The sequence below is a fragment of the Squalius cephalus genome, assembly GCF_949319135.1.
Source record: "Squalius cephalus genome assembly, chromosome: 1".
Taxonomy (NCBI): Eukaryota; Metazoa; Chordata; class Actinopteri; order Cypriniformes; family Leuciscidae; genus Squalius; species Squalius cephalus.
This window is the reverse complement of record NC_137122.1, coordinates 13675836-13699539: the sequence shown is the minus strand read 5'-3', so window position 1 is coordinate 13699539 and position 23704 is coordinate 13675836. Positions and strand designations below refer to the sequence as shown.

Sequence of the window (23704 nt, the reverse complement as noted above, 5' to 3'; positions counted from 1 at the left end):
AGCTATTGTCATTGATGCTGCAGATCCTGCTTTGTACTCCAAGTACCTACAAAATAGGGGGAAATGAATCTGTAAGACATCTGTTTCTATTTAACTACAACAAACTACTGTATCTTACAAGTACAGTGACATTACATCTATGTGTACAGTCTAAACATCAGGGCCCGTATTCACAAAGAATTTTAAGGCTAAAAGTAGCTCCTAACTGGCAAATTTAGGAGCAACTCCTGGGTTTTCGATTGGATAAAAGCCTGGATAAAGGCAGCCAATGTCTAGTCAGGAAAGTTTTGATTGATGGGAGTATTAGCCAACTAAAATCGATTGCAGTGATAGACAGTTTATGCAAGCATATTCGTCAAATTCAAGTGCGCAAAGTTTTCGTTCATATATGAAGTCCATAGTAATCGTTTGGCGAGTTCACGCGTGTGATCATAGGTAACTAAATCTATGGGCATGAACTTGGCAATCGACTACTATGGACTTCGACCGAAAACAGGATGTAAATACAGGTATGTGCACTGGCTGAATTAACTTCATTTTTATCCATATCTTTCACATCTACTGCAGTCAGATTCACCGCGTTCACTCTGAAGGAATCACTCACATTGCCATTGGCTGTGCACTTGTAATGACACATCAAGGATGTTAAGAGGCTAAAAGCAGGTTTAAAACATGCCCTATTGAAGTCAACAAGGTGCAAATTTTAAAAAGAGGATAACATGATGTAGGCAACACCGATTTTTGTCGTTGTTCTCTGTATTGACAGCACTCCAAATTTACAAAAAAAATGAGCTCAATGTTAAAATTGACCGGAGTTCTCCTTTAAGAGCAGGATCCGAGTTTTGTCGCTATGGTTACACACACACACTGTTGGCGGTGCACTCAAAGTCATCTGTCAGTTGTGCAGTTACCCAAAATCTCCTGAATGAAGTTAAAACCCTTCATGTCACTGATATGTGTTTTTTAAATCAAGAGATCAAAGTGCTCGTTGCCTCTGCGATCATTGGCGCGGATAAAGTTTTCTCGTGTGGCTCGCGGCCTCGCGCACACACCGCACAGTCGTCACTCGAACGCACCCTTCAATCCGTTGCGGATACTCTCTGTTCTGGTGAAATCACGAAACAATGCACACAAACGTGTCTCTGCTTGATATACAACCACTGATGAACATAATCGGTTTTGAAGAGGGAAAAAAAAACTATACGAGAAAAAAAAAAACCTATACGAGTGCGGATTAGAAACTAGAACCTCTGACACGATTGGCGAAAGTTCTACCACTGGACCATTAAGAAATACATTATTCCAATAGGCGAAACGAGTCACACGAAAATTCTCAGCACTTATATATAAGTATATTAGGCTAACGTTACATCTCATTAAACGACAACCTAAACCCCATGTAGCCTACTATTTAAATCGATTGCTGGACATCGTAATGTTATTGTACATATATCTGATATTGCCCCTCCGTATATTAACCAGGCCCACGTATTAATGACGTTCTGTATCCGCCACTGACATAAACATACATGTCCCTAAATAACTTATACCACACAAGAACACATGATAAACAACAATAATTCAGCAGATAAATTATCTGTTTGGTCATGGGAGGTTGGAAAGGTTTTACCTCAAAGAGTTTGAAATGGGTAGATAGCTTACCTTTCCCTGTGTTTACGCTCCAGGTGTCTGGTGAAGGTTGAGGTGGTCCCGGCTGTCTCTGTCAAGCAGACTTTGCAGAATCTACATTTCGCCGAATGCTTCTTTTTATATGACGATGTGCAGAAGAACTCATTGTGTTCTACGAAAGCAAATTTTATGACCAAGGAATTCGCTGACATACTACTGACTGACTATAGATGCTGGATCTGTGCTCTTTACGCTTTACGCTACACTCACTGAGGCATAATGTTATGGATGGATGAGCGCCAACGGCTGCGTCACAAAAAAATACATGCATGTGATTGGCTGCATTTGAAGGGCGCGAAATAAATAATAATGTTACATTATCGAACGTTGTGTCGTCGTGGATATTGTTGTGTATTGCTAAATCCCGCGACCACTCTGTCGGTCTGAGACAACGAGACCTAGACAAGACCGAGAGGTCCGAGACCAAGACAAGACCAAGACCAAAGACCGTCGAGGCCGTGACAAGACCGAGACCACGTAAAAGTGGTCTCGAGACCGGTCTCGAGACATACATCACTATATTATGCATATACATATGTTATATATTTGTTATATATTTGGTTTTTTTATTATTATTAAGGCCTTTGGACAAAAAAAATGACCCGTCACGTTATTGACCCATTAACAGATCTGCTGAAAACACTCTGTATTTCATGACAATAGTTCCTGTTTTCACCTCATTTATTATGCTGATGTCTTCAGATCTCCTGTAAATTGACACTTAAAGTTCATTTCATTGGTGTAAACAGACTGAGGGTATTTGTTGGTTACTACTATATGTAGCCTATGTTTATTTCTGTTTATGCTTTCAACTGTTTTTCTTACCATTATTTATATTTGGGATCATTTACATTATTATATTCTGTTGTCCATGAGCAAAAAAAAAAAAAACTCAGTAACTGATATATTTTAGATTTTGGCAGATCAGCTCCTCCCACAGCAGCCACATCATCAGTGAAGCTCCTCCCACAGCAGTCACATCATCAGAGAAGCTCCTCCCACTGTAGTTCATCATCAGTGAAGCTCCTCCCGCTGCAATTCTCCAAGAAATGCTGTAGATTCCCATCAGCTGCAAGTGAAGACGAGCATCAGAGCATCAGGAAGAGCTGAAATCTGCAAAGACTGAGTTTATTAAAGAGGACAGTGAGAACATGAGTGATCCAGAACCCTGCAGGATGAAACACACTGAAGATCCTGAAGAACAAAGAGGTTGGTGTTTATTCTTCATTCATTCATGATGCTGAAGAACATTCATGCTAGAAACATTCAAGCACTTCATCACTTTTAGATAAACAGTTAAACTATAAAAAAAATGGGTACAAAAGTTTTTTTTTTTTTATTCAAATGGTCAGTAAATATTACCAGAATTTGACCCGAATTTTGTGCGTATTTTTTACAAACGTGTAACAAATAATAATTCCAAAATGTACAAATTTACAATCTACTCCACTTTACTGCAAACATTTGTGTTCTTTCTCGCAGTGAAATTCACTTGATCTTGTGTTTCTTGCGTCACACTTTCACATTTGTGTGAAGTCAATAGGAGTGTCTTGAATGGCCCTTAATAATTAAAACATTTTAGTAGTTTTTAACATAACTATATATCAGTGTAAAAGTTAAAGGGGGGGTGAATTGCTGTTTCATGCATACTGAGTTTTTTACACTGTTAAAGAGTTGGATTCCCATGCTAAACATGGACAAAGTTTCAAAAGTTAAGTTGTACGTTTGAAGGAGTATTTTGTTCTATGGCTGGGCGATAAATCGATTTTATCGATTAATTCGAATGTGCAGTTTACGTCGATTTTTTTGAATGAAAATCGGTTTTCTCTTTAACATTCGCCGACGCTCCCCTCTGGGCTCCCGTAGCTCCGAACGGGCTCAGCTCTTCCCCCGCGCGTTTGGCATAGAGATACACAAACAACACGGCAAGACCGCGGCAGCACAAACACACCCGCCAAAAAACAATCTACAGTCTTACAAACTGAATCCGCAGTGCTGCCAACTCTGACGAATTCACCGTGAGACTCACGCAATCGTCACTTTTTACACGCTCTCACGCTACACATCCATTTTCTCACGCAGAGAAAAATCGCGAAGCAAAGAGGACACTGACACCGACAGACAAGACAGAGAAGGTTACTATTGCTATGAAACAAATTCTCAGCTCTCAGATTCTGTCGATTTAATTACGAAATTCAAACAAACACCGTTTTGGCGCTTGACAGATCGCTGACAGAGTTCAAGCGGCACGTGAACCGATCATCTGTTAGCCTACTCTTTACTACTAGTTAATAGTAGGCTAAATAAACACGAATGATCAATAGGTAATTTGAAAGATACAGTTCAACTTACCGAAATGAAATAAAATCGATCGATCTGTGTTTTTCAACTGCGGAAAGAGGTCTAACAGCTAGAGGACACGTAAAGTTACTTTTACCTCTGGAAAGCCCATTAATGACCATACACTGTCAGAAATAGGGGTACAGCAGGAGTCCATTTCTGTCCCCCAAGGTACATATATGTACCTGTTTGAGGGTCAAAAAGGTACATATATGTCCCCAAGCATTAAAAGGTACAAATATATACCGTTTATTTTAAAGGTTACGGTACAATATCAAAAGACAGCCTCTGCTAAGTAATTTTTTTTTTTTTTTTTTTTTTTTTTTTTTTTTTTTAAAGGTTTTAATGATACCTTAATCATTTAAGGTATATTTTAACTTATCACTATATCTGAGTAGCCTTGAAATAAAGGAAATAAAAATTTTGTAAGTCAATTTACTGATATTAAATACTGATAAATATTAAACACAGCAAAAACTCCAGTGTTAAATGAACTCTCTGGGAGTTTATTTGGCTCCAGCCTCAAGAGTGTTAAAGTGTTAAAATATGAATGTTAAATTAACAATCAAGATTGTTAAAGTTAATGATCTTATTAAGTGATTAATTGAGTGATGATTGACCATTATTGAAGACACCTGATGTTAACAAGCAGAATCACTGAAGGAGAAAATATCATTTTTTAAGACACCGTTATAGTGATCAGTGTTTGCTTTAGTTGGGCTCTTGACCCTTAAACTGTTAACATTAGATTTTGCTTGGTTGTTGTATCTGAGTTATAACTCTCAGATGAACAAAGAGAAAAGTTGATCAGGTGGTGTTGGTTATGTTTTGACATAATCATAAATTGCCTGAATCACTGAACTCATTTAAAGTCTAATCTCAGACTTAAATGTCTATTGTTGATCACAGCATCACTGTGATACTATAGCATAAGATCCAGAAGTTTTGAAATAATCTAAAAGATTTCTTAAAAGGTGTTCTGATAAAACAAATCTTTCTTTTAGGCACACACAGACATCAATAATCAGTGTATGAATCTCAACAATGGTGACAAAAAGAATATTCAATTAGGGAAAGGAAATTACATAGACAATTCAAATCATAATTTATTCATACCGCAATGCATGATGGGAGCCATTAATGAGTTGTGATTGGTGGCAGCCACTGCAACATGCTTTATTATTGTCACCATTGTTGAGATTCACAGGCTGATTATTGATGTCAGTGTGTCTACATAAAGGACTTTTCAAAGTCTTTTGATCAGAACAACTTTTACGAATATTTAGATTATATTGAAAATGCTGAAAATCTTTTGCTGTAGAATCACAGTGATTCCGTAATAAGCAATAAACATTTAAGTCTGAGATTAGACTTTAAATGAGTTCAGTGATTCAGGTCAAATTATGATTGTCAAAACATAACCAGCACCACCTGGTCAACTTTTCTCTTTGTTCATCTGGCAGTTATAACTCAGATACAACAGCCAAACAAAATCTAAAGTTAATGACTTAAGGGCCAAGAGCCCAACTAAAGCAAACACTAATGTAACGAATACGACTCTGGGTAAATTTGAATTAGCTCAAGAACCTAGGGAATTTTGGAAATATTAATAACTATGACTCATGGTCATAATTCATAAGTCGCATGTACATTTATTTTATCAATTATCGAGATTATCTTGTTCTGTGACTGGTCTGACCGACATTTAATTCGTCCAGCGAAATAAATGTAAAATCATTACAGTCAAGAAGAGATATTCACAAACTTCAAGAGTTTCATGTCCTGGCCACGGACATCAACTTCCTGAGTTTATTAATTAAAACTACTCAAGTAGTCTATATTTCGAGCTTGTAGCTTAAGATCTTTTGTTTCATTGACTTTAGAATGGTGGATTTTCAAACACAGAGGCAGTGAAAAGTATTTATGAATTTTAATAAATGCAAAACTATGATTATATGAGCTATGAATATAAACGTACGTAAAAATGCAAACAATAAACAAACAACATATAACCAAACAATAACATAAGTGATCAGAATGAACTGAAAGAAAGAAAAAGGGGGAAAAGAGAAGAGAAGAGGAAGAAGGGTAACTTAATTCGCAGACCTAAGAGAGAGAGAGACCAGGAAATCAACTTTTAGGTTGATAGATAGTACTTGCGAGCTGTTGTACTCTTTCAGTGCGATGCTGGAAAAGGGGACGCGCGCGTGCGCGTGTCCGGCTGGTTTGCGTCTGGCTTCGTCTTCTGGGTCGTTTTGCAAGACGATGTAAAGGCTTACTTGAATTTAAGTTACCGAGAAAATTAGATCATTTCCCTTTTTGAGGGGAAAGGCACGGATGAGCTTAGTTGCAAAGGCAAGGCAGCTACTCGAACATGTGTTGGTCCGAGGAGAAGACTAAGGCCTTCTTCAGATGATCCTTGGAGAAGCGCTGCCGGGGAGGAGAGGAGGAGGTCAGCGGGATCGAAGAGAGAAGAGGGGTCGAAGAAGGAAGAGAGTGTGATGAGGGGGTTTCTGCCTTTTAACAAACATCTGTTTACGCCTTCTCTTGGAACGACAGCGAATCAGATTGTCTTTTCTGAAGCGGGAAAATTCTCTTTGTGTGAAGGAGAAAACGCCTACTTTCACCATATGTCTTATGAGAGAAAGAATTCATATTTCTTCTTAAGATTGTACACATGGAACAATACATCTTACTGTAATTTACTATGTGTGACGGGTTGAATTAAAACAGGACGGTCAGACAGATACTAATTATGACAGATAAAGGTCGGGGCAACATGATGTTACATCTATATGCATAATTACACACACATAAAGTTTGATTAAACACACAATAAAATTGTCATCGTTTCCGTTATGGCAAGTGAAGGCACCTGGGAAATAAAGGAATATGTATCAAACATTTGAAGAGTTTTCTCTGAAGAGTTCCATGAAAAGTAAATGTGTTGGAATGTTGGTTTGCCAAGGAACTGGATGAGCTGCAGCTTTGGGACCATAAAGGTTTATGACCAGGTCGAGGTCGTATTACAAGACACTATTGAGTGATTTTCTTTCAATGAACCTTCAGAATTACAGATTTTACTCTAGCAAGTCGTACCTCTATTATAAATTTGTAATGAATGGTAAAATGACATTTTACTATGTGGAAGTCCATATATGGAAATGTGCTTCAGTTGCATCTCGTGGTGGGTTTCTGGTTGAAAGTCCACGAGTGTGTGTGTGTGTGTGTGTGTGTGTGTGTGTGTCTTCTGGAATGTCCTGAGGCTGTAAAATCACAGGAAGTCAATACTGAACTAGGGGGGTTTTACAAAGGGGGTCTTAAAAACAGGGTCCTCTTTATGGCTCAAATGTCCCTCTGGGGAAATTATTAACCAGACGATGTGTTTTGACGTCACATGATTCCTTAATTTGAAAAGCAGATGCCATTGTTGCTACACTAATCACCATAACGGTGTCTTAAAAAAATCTATTTTCTTCTTCAGTGATTCTGCTTGTTAACATCAGGTGTCTTCAATAATGGTCAATCATCACTCAATGAATCACTTAATTATATCATTAACTTTAACACTCTTGAGTCTGGAGTCATATAAACTCCCAGGAGAGTTCAATTAACACTGGAGTGTTTGCTGTTGGACCTCAAGGTATGTATCTCCTTGATCATATGTAACTTTTTGAGGATCAAAAAGCATTAAAAGTTACATATATGTACCGTTTCCTTTAAAGGATAAGGTACAATGTTGTACCCTTGAGGGTACAGCCCCAGTGACAAGCCATTGTACCCCTAAAGGTACAATTATGTACTTTATTTTCTGAGAGTGTATGTAGAGCCAGCCCTGATTGGCTGCTTGAATCTCAATTTAAAAGAACGTCCAGTTCACGGCCTTTCTTTCTTTTGGCCATCGGTGGAGAAGAAGTCATAGCACGGTTACTCATGGTTCTTACAGGGCTTTCAACCGAGGAGGTTCTTCAGAAAATATCAGAAGCAGGCATAGAAGTAACCGGCATTGAGATGAAAGGACATGAAATGGACTTTCAGGTAAATGACACTTACTCAGATGATAATAATTTATTTGTCACAGCTAGACATTAAGTTTAAAATGAAATGTTGGAAAATGTGAAAATGAAAAGTATTTAATACATTTTTATTTTACTTCTGTGTGTGTGTAATATATATCTCATTATAGTCAACGATTGTACCCTGTCAAAGCCAATTTTGTACCATTTTTGAAGGGTCCATTTTTGTACTGTTAAATAAAGGTACAAAATTGTCACCACAGGTACAAGACTGGTCTCTTAAGGTACAAATCACAAGGGTACAAATATGTACCCTATGCCAAGGGTACAATATTGTACCCTTGAGGGTACAGCCCCAGTGACAAGCCATTGTACCCCTAAAGGTACAATTATGTACTTTATTTTCTGAGAGTGTAGGATCTTGGCAGTGATGGGGGCAGAGGTCAGGTAGACCTCCTGTGATAACAGCTGCACTGGTCGATGGTTGCACACTGCTGCTATCCATTCCTTCAGACATGTAGCCTGAGAAACATCAGGCTCAAATGAACATGAATCAGAGTGGTAAAAACAAGAGACTCACAAACAATAAATGTAGGCTATTGTTTTATATTTATATTAATTTATATTATATATAAATATAGCTCTGCCATAGCATTTCACAGATCTTTGTTATTATGTATTTTGTTCAAGAGATTATATCTGCTGCTGTACTTTTTTAATGTACTCTGTTTTATTTTGCAACTTACACAACAAGATACTATATTAAAGTTTTCTTGATTTCAAAGTCTGTGTATGGCTTAACATTCAGATTTATTTTCACACTTTTAATATAGCATTTTAAATACTGAATAAAACAGCTTTATAATAAACTATTAGTGTAATGCTAATACTGTACATATTTAATGAGCTGAAATGCTTTTTAAATGTTCTTGAGGAACATTAAAATTAAGCTTCAAATATATTAGAACTGTAGTTTAAGACATATGTGTCACGGATGGGGAATCACAGGGAACAGGAAACATTAGACAATGAACCGACACAGACTGCAAACAAGAGGGGACTTATAAAGGGAACAAATCAAGAGGGAACAGGTGGAAGAACTCAAACAATAATCAGATAACAAGGGGGAGGGATCAGACAATGACATGAGCACATGGCCCAAAATAACAAAACACCCATGTATAGCACAAGACAGGACAGGCATGTGACAATATGAAAGTATATTTTTAATGAACTGTAAAGAAATACACTTAAATGTATTAGATGTACTTGAAGTGGTTCCATTTTAGCACAGTTTAACTAAATATAGTGCAAATAGCTTAAAATTGATCTTAAGCATGTCTTGAAATACACTTAATATACTTGAAGTTGTTTTAAAATAATACATTTAATACATACAAATCTTTGCAGATTTAATACACACTTAGTATAGTGTGACGAGTGTATGTTGTTACACTAGATTATTGACATAATTTAATCAAAAACAGTATTATGTTATGGGACTCTTATTTTGAAGACATTTGTTTTGGAAGTTGCACAGTTGTCAATGGTCATGTGATCATAAACTTAATAATTTGCGTTGTTTTCAATTCTTCATACATGTTTATTTCTTATTTTTTTTGTATTGTTTTTGGTTTCATTCTTGATAAACATTTCTGTACTAAATTAAGGAAGCACTATTACGTAAGCGACGTCATGCGTGAGGGTAATGCTGATGCAATTTGCGTGCGCGCTCTCTCTTTCGCTGGATCTCGTGGCGAGAGGTACGTTTTTATCTGCTCCTCAGAGAAGTGTGTAAATGTGCTTTATTGAGTGTTGTATAGGGATTTTCTGTATGTAATGAGTTTATTTGTTGTCTATTCTGTATTGAGAGATTAACAATCTGGGTTATAAATGTTATAAGAGTATGTTTGATCGAAGTGCGAATTTGATTAATGGCCGCTGTTGCACGTGCGGTATGCTTGATATGCAGGATATGAGTTTAGAACGATATATTTTTCGTTGTCATTTACAGTTGAATTTAATGTGAGTTATACATTTGTAATTGTGTGAAGTTGTATTTGTTTATTTTGAAGGATCCATGCAATGTTCAAATGTATTTTCTGTATATGAATTTACATTGAGATATCGTGTGTTGATTGACAGGCACGGCTAGACCAGAAATTGCCAATTACCTGTGATTAATTGTGATCGTGTCTGTTATTTCTTTTGACACAGGTATGTAGATGGATCATTTACTATTGCTATTTTTCTATATTTCTTATTTCTCTTTCTTTTATTATTGTCGAGTTTATTTCTATAATTGTTAAGTGCGCTCTCTTTCGCTGGATCTCGTGGGGAGAGGCACGGCTAGACCAGAAATTGCCAATTACCTGTGATTAATTGTGATCGTGTCTGTTATTTCTTTTGACACAGACAAAGTGAAGCTGAGAGTAAAGCAAAACAAAAGTACATCATTGTGTGGGATCTCTTTATTGAAAATCAAACACAACGCAGAAGAAAACCCACTACAAAAGTACAATTTAAAGGGGTATAATGGCCTTTTAAAAAGTCTTTGTTGTCCCCAGAGTGTGTATGTCAAGTTTTAACTCAAAATACCCCAAAAATAATAGATTTTGTTTATGCACAAACAGCAACATTACACACTAACTGGGGCGGCAATGGTTCAGTGGTTCATGTAGGTTGTCTACAAACCAGAAGGTTGGTGGTTCAATCGCCAAGTGTCGAGGTATCCATGAGCAAGACACCTAACCCCAGCTGCTCCCGACGAGCTGGATGGTGCCTTGCATGGCTGACACCGCCGTCGGTGTATGAATGGGTAAATGTCAGGCTATATGTAAAGCGCTTTGGTGGCCATAGGTCTGTGAAAGCACTATATAAATGCAGTCCATTTACCATTTAACTAAAGTTAAAATAGTGAAATCATAATCAACCACACCTTTAAATATATTTCTTTTTCACCTGGGTATATTTCTTGTATGTTTCGAAGACACTCATAATGAATTTGTAATGTACTTGTTGTAACACATATAAAGTACACTTTAATATCACTAATCAAGCATGTAATTAGTCCCTACATAGGCATATACCTAAGTTGTTCCAATTTAGTAAACAAAAGTACACTGAATAAACTTAAAGTAATGCTTTACTACAATTTAATTACTACTAAAATATACTTAGTACAAAAAAGCACACTTCAAGTTAACTAATCATTAAGTTGCAAGTATACTTAGCATATTTTTTTTCACCAGGGCAACCTGTAAGTAGGACTAATTCTATTGATGTATATATTTTCTACCAGTGTTCCAAATACTTAGTTTTGAGTTTTATATTGTGTAGGCCTCCTGCTAACTGGCTAACTCACGTTATTATTCTTACTGAAATATTTCTGCTAATCAGCTGTGGGCCACTATTACTTAAAACTGTGTCCTTTAAAGTATCATTATAGGGGCCCTTTAAGGACAAGCAGCAGCATGTTTAGTATTTGGCTACTGTCACTTTAAGACCGGTACGCGTCTAATATACACGCAAATGACACGCACTTGATTTTCTCTCAAATATTTGCTTTCACTTATGTGAAGCTTGTGTGTATTTGACAGTATTAGCACAATAAGACTAGAAAGATATCTTAGTCCAGTATCCAGGTGCTGTTTGACAGGCTTTGCGAATGAAACGTTTAACCGGCAACCTTTGTGAATGGCAGTGTCCCGTGAGTGTATATAGAGCATGTGATGTGAATGTAACAGAACTGCAGCTGATAGAATGTGTGCAGTAACACGATACTACGACATTTCTTCAAAAGCAGATCGTGGAGACATTTTAATCATCCACGATCGAATATTGTCATATCGCACAGTCCCTGCTGAAGCTATCCATTCCTTCGGGGAAAGTTGCATGCATGATGCTTACTTTCTGCATGTTGCCTAACATCAGAAACATCAGGCTGAAGCGGACATGAATCAGAGAGGTAATAACTAGAGACTCACCATCTGTCGGCTCTGGTGTTTCTTTAAACCAGTCATGATCTAAAATGTTCTGTAAGGTGATCCCTGACTCTCTGTCACGAAGTTTCCGAAGTAGATCCAGGCATTCTGTAAGAGTTTTCAGAAGAGAGCTGATTAGGGACCGTTCGGTATTTATGGAAAGGACCACCGGAGGAAAATAGGGGAGGGTCATGTCTTTTTATCCTTTGTTGAGGGGAGGGTCATCCAACTGTTATATTCATGAAAACAGCAACATTTCAAAGTGGCTTGTTTGCTGCATATCTTTTACATGTAGCTCCATGTTGCTCTCGCGGTATCAGCCCCCCATCTATATCAGATGGGTCTGACCCAACAAAAATCCAGTTTGGCGCTGTTTGACAGTGCGCGCGTACTCCAGAAAAAAAATCATGTCAGAACAGAACGCCAATGAAATGTTTACCCGGCATTTTAAAGCTTTAAAGCACGAGCAAATAATGAACTTTTGTGATTGCGAATAAGTGCACAGTGTCCTGTGAGTGTAACTCTACCGCTGCATTAACTTGTGATGTGAATGTACGTCGAGTTTTACAGTATTGGGACTGAAGCCTTGGTTATACTTTCGCCTGGCTCCGCAGCGCGAGTCTCCGCAGACTGCGTGCGCACCTCCCCAAACGGACGAGGCGTTTATACTTGATGCGCTCGCCGTTGTACTATTCTTTGAAACGACAGGGGGCGACTCGAGTAATTGTCCTCTAAACCATCAGGAATCAGAGGTGAGAAGAAGAAAGCTACACACGTGACAATGTTTATTTTAGTACACCACCACCCTACCACACTACAAAAAGAATCGTGTAAAACCCAGTAAACCCTGAGATTATTACTCATGACAATAAAACAAAATATAAGGATATGAGAATTTGTGCATACAATATAACTAAATTAATAATCTCTTACATATTTTCTAATTTCACTAAACATTGCATTAAGTTTCATGAACATTTTTATTAAACATGGACCATTATGTTCATTAAAAATACTTTTTATGCTATTGACTGCTCATTTTTTAAATGTAAGCAACTAATTTAGACGTGCAAACTGGGTGCCGGTGTGGTGAGAAGTTCGAGCTCGGCCAGATTCGGCTCGAAGTCGCTACAAAATCTACAGGCTGATTTATACTTCTGCGTTGGACCTACGCCGGAGCCTCTATGCTGTAGGCAACGCGTTGGTTTTCATTTATACTTCTGCGTCGTTGTCCGCATTGACGCGCGCAGAGGGAGCATGTGAAACCCGAGGGAGTGGTCCTAGCAGACCAATCACAGCGCTTGCGTCCGCGTAGAGTTGACGCGTTGTTACATTTTTGGAGAGGTGCACGTCAGGGTACGCCGAAGGGTACGCGCGCTACACACAGCCTACGGCGTAGCTACGGCGTAAGTTCGACGCAGAAGTATAAATTGGGCTTACCGTGCACACCGCCAGGCGAAATGGGCCCTTGCGCACCCAACGCGCGCGACCGGCCACACCGCGATGACGTCATTTTTGCCGGGCGCACCTTCGCGCTCGTGCGGACACGTCGAGTATAAACCAGGCTTGAGGCGCCAGAACTGCAGCTGATAGAATGTGCGCTGTAGCGCGATACTACCATATTTTGTTTCCACAATAATGTTAGTGAGTAAATATACTGAAATTGCCACCATAACAGTGGAGTGTGATGTGTAAGATCTAGGGCTACCACATCTTTAAATTATTATTAGTATTATTTAAGTTAACATAATAAAATACGTAGACCTACACCAAAAAACTAGTTGAGGATAAATTTGTTAAAATTGGGCAATTCCAGTGTTATGGACGTGACATTTGCAGTCAAAACTTGAAAATGCATTTAATACCAATATATTGAAACGTCTGTTAATATATCCATACTCCATTAAAAAAGGAGTAAAGACATTAGAAAAATATCAGTCTACACATGCGTTTTATATTTAATATGAGGGAAATACACATGTGACGTGACTTTTAGGTGGCAAAATATTGTTTAGTAATTCTATGAATTACACTGCGCAAACCAAAACCCACCGGATGAAGAAGGGTCGGCCTCCACAGAACATAAAATATTATTTTTATTTTATTTTTCGTGTTTGCATTTATGTGAAAAAAAAAAAAACAATGTTACAGGCGTGACAGTTCTCCATTACGGACATGACTGCTCTGAAAGCGAGAGACAGAGACCTCAAACAGAAAGCACAAAGCCTGTCTTTAAAGTGAATTTAGTTTTTTATCAATTGTATCTTAATTTTAATCAATGTTTCATCAACCAATGCCTGGATTTAATAAATAAGAAGTAAATATAGTAGAAAATAGATAATCATGACACGGAGGCGAGTGAACTGGACTCTTGTCTCATAAATGAACCGAGACTCAGCGTAAGGTAGGCTACTTGCCTCACAGACCTGAGAAATATATAGAAAGCTTGAAATGTCTACTTTTAAAAAGAACATTTCAAAACGAAAGAAAACAGACTGCTCTCTTATGTAATCCGTATGAAATGTGCATTTCTCTCTGGCGCGTTCTGCGAAGATCACGACGCATCGTCAACTTCATCTTTGCAGTCGACACAGAAAACACTTGTTTATTAATAAACAATTAAAATGTCTCCTTGCTATATTTGACATATTCATAATCATTACTTTTGCTGGTTCTTTGTGACAGCTTTTAGATGCTTTATTGGCAGTGCCACCCACATGTTGAATGAGTCACACCGCATCAGCACCGAAAACATGATTTTTTTCTAATCTAAAATCAAAAATCGTGATACGAACCAAATCGTAGGTTTGGTCTATCGTTACAGCCCTAGTAAGATGAGAAAGCAAGAGTTTATGGTTGTAAAAAAAACAAACAATGGCTATCTGAACATCTTTGCCAAGCGAAAACCAGTACAGAAGTAGGCTTATCAATAAATTATCGGGGAGGGTCATGCCTTTTTTCACAATCATTTTGGAGGGTCATAGAAAAATGTATTGCTGGCGAAGGGAGGGTCATGTATTTTTTGACTACAGATCTCAAAACTCCTCCGGTGGCCCCTTAAATAAAAAACGAACAGTCCCTTAGTCCTGTTTGATTGTGAGATATGTAGTTTATGTGAGGTAATGTTGCTGTTACTATGGTATTCTCTGGATGCCCATGAACATTAATTCATGGCTAAACATTCACTGTCAATCCGCTGTGTTTTACACTTTGCTTATTTGTCATCAAGGTAATTTTACTGTCACATGTGTCAGAGCTTTACATGTTTTCAAGCAATGCTATTTCCATTTCGTTCTTTTTTTTGGTCTCACCTTTGGACAAGTCTGTATTTTTCCTACAAAGTTTCAGAAGACATTCTCCTTCGGCCATCCCCTTCAGCACTCTGTACAAGCCTTTGTTGCCATTAAAGCGTGAATTCTCCTCTCTTCTATTTATTTACTATCACCTTTTCCTGTAAGCAGTAAGTTTTCAGTTTTCAGTAAAAAAAACCTTATTTCCATATCCTATGCATAAAAAAATCAGTGACTTGTGCTCAGAAAGCAAGCTCACGTGTTTCTCTGATGGCCAGTGCTCTGTTAAAGCCAGTTAACTTGATCTGCCTGGTGAATGGGTTGATGAGTACTTTTCTCAGGCTGATGTGTTCATAATAAACACCCTTTTCACTGCAGTGCCGTAACGCAGCGATGAGTTTCTGCATTTCTGAGGTTATGCTGACATCTGGATGTTCCATAATTAGGATGTCGTGAACTTTACGGCATGGTTGCTATGTTCCACCATTAGCATTATAGCTGCCTCTGGACACAAAGGGTTGGAATCCCCAATCTTGAAAGAAGAGATTGACCAAAGGGTTTGTTGACTCCTAACCTCAAACCTCCTGACTAAAGAGTGAGGGAAATTCAAGAAGAAAACAACAAACGTTACATGTACTTTACAACTGATGCTTCAAGGCTTTGATTGTCTATTTCAGTTTTATCTTATGCTTTCTACATAATAGTAATTTTCATGATGAACAAAATCGTGTCAACTTACGTTGAAATCAAACTGACGCTTCTTAACAAATTTGATGATCACCTAAAAAATAAAGAAAATATTTGCAAACGTAAGTGAACTGATACATTTTTGTTGCTTACATTATAATCTACAATCTTTTTTTGTAGTATATAGTGCCGCACACATATACTATTGTTAAATAGTGCCCCCTTAGAGGCGGAGTGTTATTAATGAGTCTTGTGGTTGCTGTAGTGTAGCCTGTTGCTGGAGCTGCCGCTATTAAAAGAGCAAACAACTTACCCGGTGTCATCCTTCCACTCACCACGATGCACGTTATAAATGGTTACAAATAGAAACTACTACATTTTTAAAACATGTTTTGAATAAAAAAGACAGAAGGAAACATGAGGAAAAAAGTTTGCTGTATCCAGAAACAGCAACATACTTGAGTGCCATCTGATTTTCGAATTCCTTCATGGACAATACCATGGGATCCCGATGCCAGTTTCTTTCCCACTTCATAAAGAGAGTCAAAGGATCCTGGAAAACACACAACAGCATAAGACTGAACTGCTTATGACTAAACACACCTGTGTAGATCAGGAGAGGAACCAACCAGTGTGAGGATTACAAATAAAATAAGGACACAGGCTGACATTGACACATACATGTGTCACACATACACATTTCTGCATACATGTCAGAGATGGGACCAAGTCACACATGTGCAAGTCTCAAGTAAGTCTCAAGTCTTAACCTTCAAGTCTCAAGTAAGTCCCAAGTATTTTTTTCTTGGGCAAGTCAAGTCAAGTCAAGTCACAGGCTATGTCAAGTCAAGTCAAGTCCTGTAGTAGGTCAAGTCAAGTCCAAGTCAAGCCACCTTATTATTGTAATTTTACCTGCAGAATCTGATCTTAATAAAGTGAAAAGACCAGATATGGGTAACTGTCAATAAATTACAATAATTTGGAGTTGCATTGTAAATACTCATGTTCAGTAAAATACATCATGGAATCAAACAAAATTGTAACTTCATAAAATTATTTATTTTTCACTTCTGCCAACAGTGTTTAAAATGTAACAAAGTTTAATGTTGTACGTAAACTGTGTTTACAATAAGTGTATTGTGATTGTCAAAACATTTTAGTAACTAAACTGAATTGTATTCGGTTTAGTGACAACATGTTACAATGTTTACATGGTACAATTTCTGGTAAGCTACGCTTTTTTATTATTTCAATTCAATTATTGTGATCTGATTTAATATTGACTCATTTGGATAAATATTAGGTAGGCTACACAAGATAGGCATTCATTTTTCTCAAGAAAAAAACAACTTACCTAATGCTGTAAACATACAGAGAGATATAATGCGTTTTTTATTATAATAACAACTTTATTTAATGATAAGTAAAAATATAATAAATATGTAATAGTACACATATTTAGCAAAATACTTTTTTCTAGCCAACTAACGTGCTATAGCCATATTATGGTCATCAAATGGCTTTCCTGAGGTAAATGTTATGTGACATAATTGTTCTCCAGCTGTTTTATTGACCCATTTGTTTGATTGATTGGTCGATATTATGTATGAGGAATATACATTTCGGTAAGTTGTAGGCCTACTGTATCTTTCAACATTCTTCATTCGTGTTTGTTTACTAGCTAGAGATGATCGGTTCACCTGCCGCTATAGGGATCTGTCGCGTCACATTTACAAGCGCCAAAACGGTATTTATTGTTTGAATTTCGTAATGAAAGTGACAGAATCTGAGAGCTGAGATTTTTTTTTATATCATATGTAACCTGCTCTTGCGTCGCGATTTTTCTGTGCGTGAGAAAATGAATGTGTGGCGACGTGAGAGCATGTGAAAAGTGTCGTGTGTGTCTCACGGTGAATGTGTGAGTTGGCAGCTCTGTCTGGCTATCCGCGATGTTAATGTTGCATGTCTTGCAAAACGCTGTTCATCTTTTGCCATCTTGTGAATAATTCTTGATGCCGAAAGCGATGACCCTCGGAGTCAGTACCCCTCCGGCTGACATGTTGATGTGATATCTGATCTAAGTGGGCGTGGTGTGCAAGGTACGAGAGGGCGCGACTGATGATAGTGTCGTGATCCAGTCATGACAACGCTATTCTCAGCCTGCGCTCCAGCTGGGTAATCAACTTTATTTTTTTAAATAATTTATATATTTTATATTCAAACTGAAAACATGATGTGATTAATACTCAAGTCATTCAAGTCATCGTGTCTCAAGTCAAGTCAAGTCCCGAGTCTTTAACTTCCAAGTCCGAGTCAAGTCTCAAGTATTTAATTTTTTGTCAAGTCAAGTCACAAGTCATAAAAATAGCGACTCGAGTCGACTCGAGTCCAAGTCACCAAGTCACAAGTCCCCATGTCTGATACATGTGAGTTAGGGTTAGTATTAATGTCCTCAGACAGTTACCTGTCGGCTTGATCCCAGATAACACAGCGGGGCTGGCCGTTGGTTCAGTGTAATCCACCATCGGCTCGGTCTCAAGCGCATCTGTGGCTGGAGTCGGCTCTTCTTCAGGTGTTTGAGTCGGCTCCTGTGATAACACAGCGGGGCTGGCCGTTGGTTCAGTGTAATCCACCATCGGCTCGGTCTCAAGCGCATCTGTGACTGGAGTCGGCTCTTCTTCAGGTGTTTGAGTCGGCTCCTGTGATAACACAGCGGGGCTGGTCGTTGGTTCAGTGTAATCCACCATCGGCTCGGTCTCAAGCGCATCTGTGGCTGGAGTCGGCTCTTGTCCGGGTGATTGTGGACTTTGCTCCTGTGAAGGCTCGCGGTCAGGTACAGAAGGACGCACTTTGCTAATAAGTGTTTGGAAGCCACACTTTACAGCAGCCAAACAAGAACGGCCTTCCCTCCCTTGTGTGTGTTTTTCTGAAAGCAAAGAATATTGATTAGAAACATTTTTTTATTAGCACAGATTACAGGTGAATGATTAACATAAAACTGTCCTGATGTTCATGTGAATAATTAGCAGGTTTAGCATTGACGTTCACGTGACTAGAAGAGGCACAGAACTGATGCTGGGCTGCACAGAAGCCACCGTAATCGAGTCCCTAGCGGTGGGCCATATGGCAAAAATATCATATCACAATTTTTTTCAAGAAAATCATGATTCACGGTTTAATCACGATTCTATTTTGCATGTTGGTTTTATTATTTTTCCAGTGACTGAGCACAACAGCCAAACTAATGTCCCTATTTTAAAAACAGAGTCTTAAAAGGTAACAACATATATATATATATATATATAAAATGGCAGACATTTGGCCCAAAGTAGCACAGATAATAACCTTTGGTTTCAGCGCAGCCAGCGGACACACCCCCAGGGTTTGAGAGCAGAGACTACTGCTCATTTTTTCAAGATTTTGATAGCTTATTTTATGTACTTGCCGGCTTTTTTATCATTCAAATTTGGCTGGGTGGCTAATAACACATTTTTCTGTGGTGTGACAAACTCAGAACACATACTTAATTTTGACTTTACAGGGACTTTAATGTTGTCCATATATGCGAGAAACCAATACTATACTGTAATATATGCAGATATATGGTATCATACAGTATATGGATGAACTCAAATATTTTCTTCACATGTTTGGACACATAAATGTTCATATATGTTGCAGTCAAATATATGTATAGATATATGTCATGCTATTTAAAATATAAGTACATATATGGCCATATATAAAATTTTTATATGGGACATTACATACTTATTTAATGTGGCAAAAGTAGACCCATTGCGGGACAATAATAAAGAAAAGATGAAACGGTCTTTGGCACCTCAACTATCTAACTTTCACATTATGTTCCTCTCAAATTTTTTATTTGCTTCCACCTGCAAATTGCTTTGTGTATCATATTTAATAAACCAATACAATTTAAATGTTTAAATTAACATGTATAGTTACACCATTGTAGCCATTTTGCATGCAGTAGGCTAAGGTAAGTAGTGATCGTTCATTCTAAGTTTACACAAGTGGAAGTATGTGACTAATAAACTTAAGTAGGCTTGTAATGACTTAAGCCTACTAGCACCTATGCATTATATTTTGAAAAAGAAGTAGATTATCTTAATATAAACACCTTACATTTTCTCTGGACTCAATGATAAATACATGTCTGACCGTTGGAACGAACCAAAAAAAGAAAAGAAAATTGCATTCATGACGATTTATGGTGATTTTATTTCCATTAGACCTTTGCCTACATTGACGCTGATGCATTAAAGGGACACTAGGTAACTTTTTAACCTTAACTGAACAGCTTCGGAGTCAGTGGAATGGTTATATTACTTATTTCGGGTTGAATGGTGGTGGTTTCGCACCCCCCTGGTGCCCGAGAGCGGAAAAAACTCACTTGCAACTTTGGGCCGGCGGGTCGGCGTCAGGAAGTATCGCGTGATATCAGGTCTCGCGATGTAACGAATTGCTTGACGGCACTGCACAGTGCACACGTACACGCCCCCATTCAAGTACCGGCTATGTCTAAGCAAAGGGCAACGATAGACTGAGTTATGGCTGAGCCTGTAAAAAAGAAGCAGAAAGCTAGGAAATCTTTGTCGGAGGACCAAGGAAAGAGGAAACGGGACACTGACCGAGCAAGAAGTCAGACTCGAGTAAATATATCGGACCGGCTTTTTCAGAATGGTGAGAACTGAGAGAAACAGAAGCCTGCAAAACGGATGCTGACCTGGCCTTCTTGCTGTTGCACTTGTAAGTATCTTTGGAATAAACTGTGTTTAATATTTAAATTTCAAGTAATTGCGACCTCAGGATGTTTGCTATTGTCTGTAAAGGTTTTGTATTATGATCTCTGTCTGTTACGGGCTTACTAGTACGCTAGATACTATAACTTTGATGTTAGCATTGTCATTAGCAAACATGTTTGATTTCTGTAGTTGTTTGGCCGTTCCTCTGTCGGTTTTATTTGTGTAACTTACACTTTTATTTTATGTCACTAAGTCAACGCGTCTGACGCGCAAAATGTTGCACATATCATGATCGAGCTAGAAAAAACGTTCTGATGTTTTCTTAGACAAGCAAAGGTAAACCATCATTCTACCAGATGAACTTATAGACCTTGCTAATATAACTTTAGACAAATATTAGCCTCCGATATATATATATATATATATATATTTTATGCTCTTGCCCATTCTCCCAAAAACAAACAAACACGAAAGCAGTAGTTCGCCTCGTTCATATCAGTCGTTCCCGGTAAACATACTAGTATGCATGACAACACAATAAAAAAAAAAAAATCGCCATCAGTTGGAAAGAAAGTATTGCTTTACTTGCCTCGGTAGACATAACTGGTTTTGAAATAGCCGGTTCATCTGCTCAGCTGGGTTGACAGCTGATCAGCTGGGTTGCTCGTGGGGAGGGGGGAGGAACAACAGTTCTTTTTTACGACAGAGTGTTTGAAAGCATTATACTACCAGACACTAGGGGGAGCTTCGTAGAGAAAAAACACTTGCAAAGTGTTCCTTTAAAGAGGAGGGGCTCCCCTGTTCCAAGATGGCGGCTCTATTGACGCATTCGTTCCAATGAACTGCCGTAGCCAGGGGGTCAGGGTTTCATATTACTTTGAAGGTACCCCCGGGAGCCGCCATTGGCTAACAAGCCTTCACCTGCTGTTAGCATCCCATTGACTCCCATTCATTTTGGCGTCACTTTGACAGCGAATAACTTTACATCTGAGGCGTTTAAAGACTCCATTTGTCTATTGTTTATTTCTAAAGAAACACGACAATGTATAAAATGCTCCGTTACCTTGTATCTTACGTTATGGCCCCGTAGAGGCAGTTTTTGTAAAAGTAGGCTAACGATTGCGTCATAACCACGCGACTCTCTGGAAATTACCGTATAGACAGGAGGAGAAGCTCACACTCGCAGTCAATAGGGGAGCGTCGGGGAGACGTGGAGGCATGCATTCCGATAAAGTCAAGGGACAAGCCCATTAGAGTCCATAAAAGCAACGGAACAAAATATTTCAACAACGTTTTGAGGAATTGTAAATAATTCGGTGTGTAGCAAGTGAAAACATATGAAGTAACATTCATCCACGAACTTTAAATAATTTCTCTACTTCATTAAATATGAAGTATGGGTAACGAGCCATACCTTAACGGGGGATGGGGAAATTATACAGGCAATGGAAAAAAAACACATCTCAATGTCAATCGCGGTTAACGTTATTCATTTATTTTTACATTTACATGAAGATGAATGTGATCCCTTTCATCCTAGTCGGAAGCCATCTACAACATGTCCTAGCCAACATAACCTAAATGTGAAATAAAGAAATAAAGAAAAACGTTTCTGTTCATGTTTACTATGATTTATTAGGCAAACTCACATGATTTAACACCTAGGCCTATAAGGTATGTGTGCATCTGTGCCTATTTGAATCACTTTTAATAATTTTGGAAGATTGTGCTGACATGTAGGCCTACTTTGCCTGTTTTTATTTATCATTTTACATAACTTCTTAATATTATGCATTAACTTAATATGGCGTACTGGCGTTAAATATTAAAATAAATAAATACTATGCAAAATTACAAAATAATAAGAATACGTACCAAAAGTTGCTCCTGTTCACGCCGTTCACGCTCGCCGTATCTGCAAGATTCGGTGGGTGATTCAGATTTCTTTGGCACAGCTATTAGAAGACTTACAATTGTCAGACAGGTTGCTCACGTCACATCTACGTCATCAAGCTCAGTTTGAGTCTGCGCAGTACGCTTGGCAATCAGGAAGTAACTGCTTCTAATGTGCTTCAACTTCTCTCCGTTGAAACCTATGGGGTCGCTGTGTCCAGTTTATATACTGTCTATGGCCGTAGCCAAGGCGAATTCTATTTTATATTTCTATGGCGGGGTACGCGCGTGCGTTGAAGGCCGATGACGTCACCGCTCGCGCGCGCCGTTTTTTCTCTCATTGAGTTTCAGCGTCGATTCTTCTGAGGTGAGGAGAGCAGTTCACGGTAGCCTATTTCTCATATTTACACAACCATCACACACACTTTATACACTTTGATTAAGCGACAGACTCATTTCTGTATTGTTTTCATCGATCACAGCGATACTTGTGCGTCTTTTCTGGCGTCTTCCTACTGAAATAAACTTTAGTGCAGCAGCAGCGAGCATGAGGAGAATATGTTGAGTTCATTCAGACCCGATACTCTTTTCACATCTTTAGCAGATCAGATTTGTTAATACAGGAACAGATACTGATAAATACTTTGTAAATAATACTTTGAGCCAATAGTGAGCCACGTGATCCATTTTAAACCTATACATAAATGATAATATAGATACATATGAATACAGTTTGATATAGGCTAGTAAACAATATTGTTTTGTGGTGCTCTTTATTTTAATAATTTTTTTTATGATCATTGTCAGTTTCTGCACAGTACACAAAACTGTAACATTAATGATCTAATTACATTATTGCAATGAATGTTGCAAAATAAATTATGCACAGAAAATTAAAATACATAAAAAAAAATTGTAAAAAAAAATGCATCACAATAAGTGTATTGTGATTGTCACTAACATTTTAGTAACTAAACTGAATTTTATTAGGTTTAGTGACAACATGGTACAATTTCTGGTAAGCTATACGCTTTTTA

General features: G+C 38.1%; 2 protein-coding genes across 6 annotated transcripts in view; both read left to right on the top strand.

Moving 5' to 3' along the window:
• LOC307163322 (uncharacterized protein) overlaps positions 1-23704 on the top strand; it is a 326027-nt gene that overhangs the window by 237147 nt on the left and 65176 nt on the right. The window contains exon 1 of one of the 5 annotated variants that reach the window (XM_079879358.1): positions 22992-23034. The exons of the other annotated variants lie outside the window; for them this stretch is intronic. The gene's annotated coding sequence lies outside the window, so the exon portion shown is untranslated. Of the gene's footprint in view, positions 1-22991; positions 23035-23704 lie in introns of those variants that run through there. 5 annotated transcript variants of the gene reach the window in all.
• Positions 1-23704, top strand: part of LOC307162833 (uncharacterized protein) — a 302806-nt gene that overhangs the window by 251535 nt on the left and 27567 nt on the right. The window lies entirely within an intron of this gene.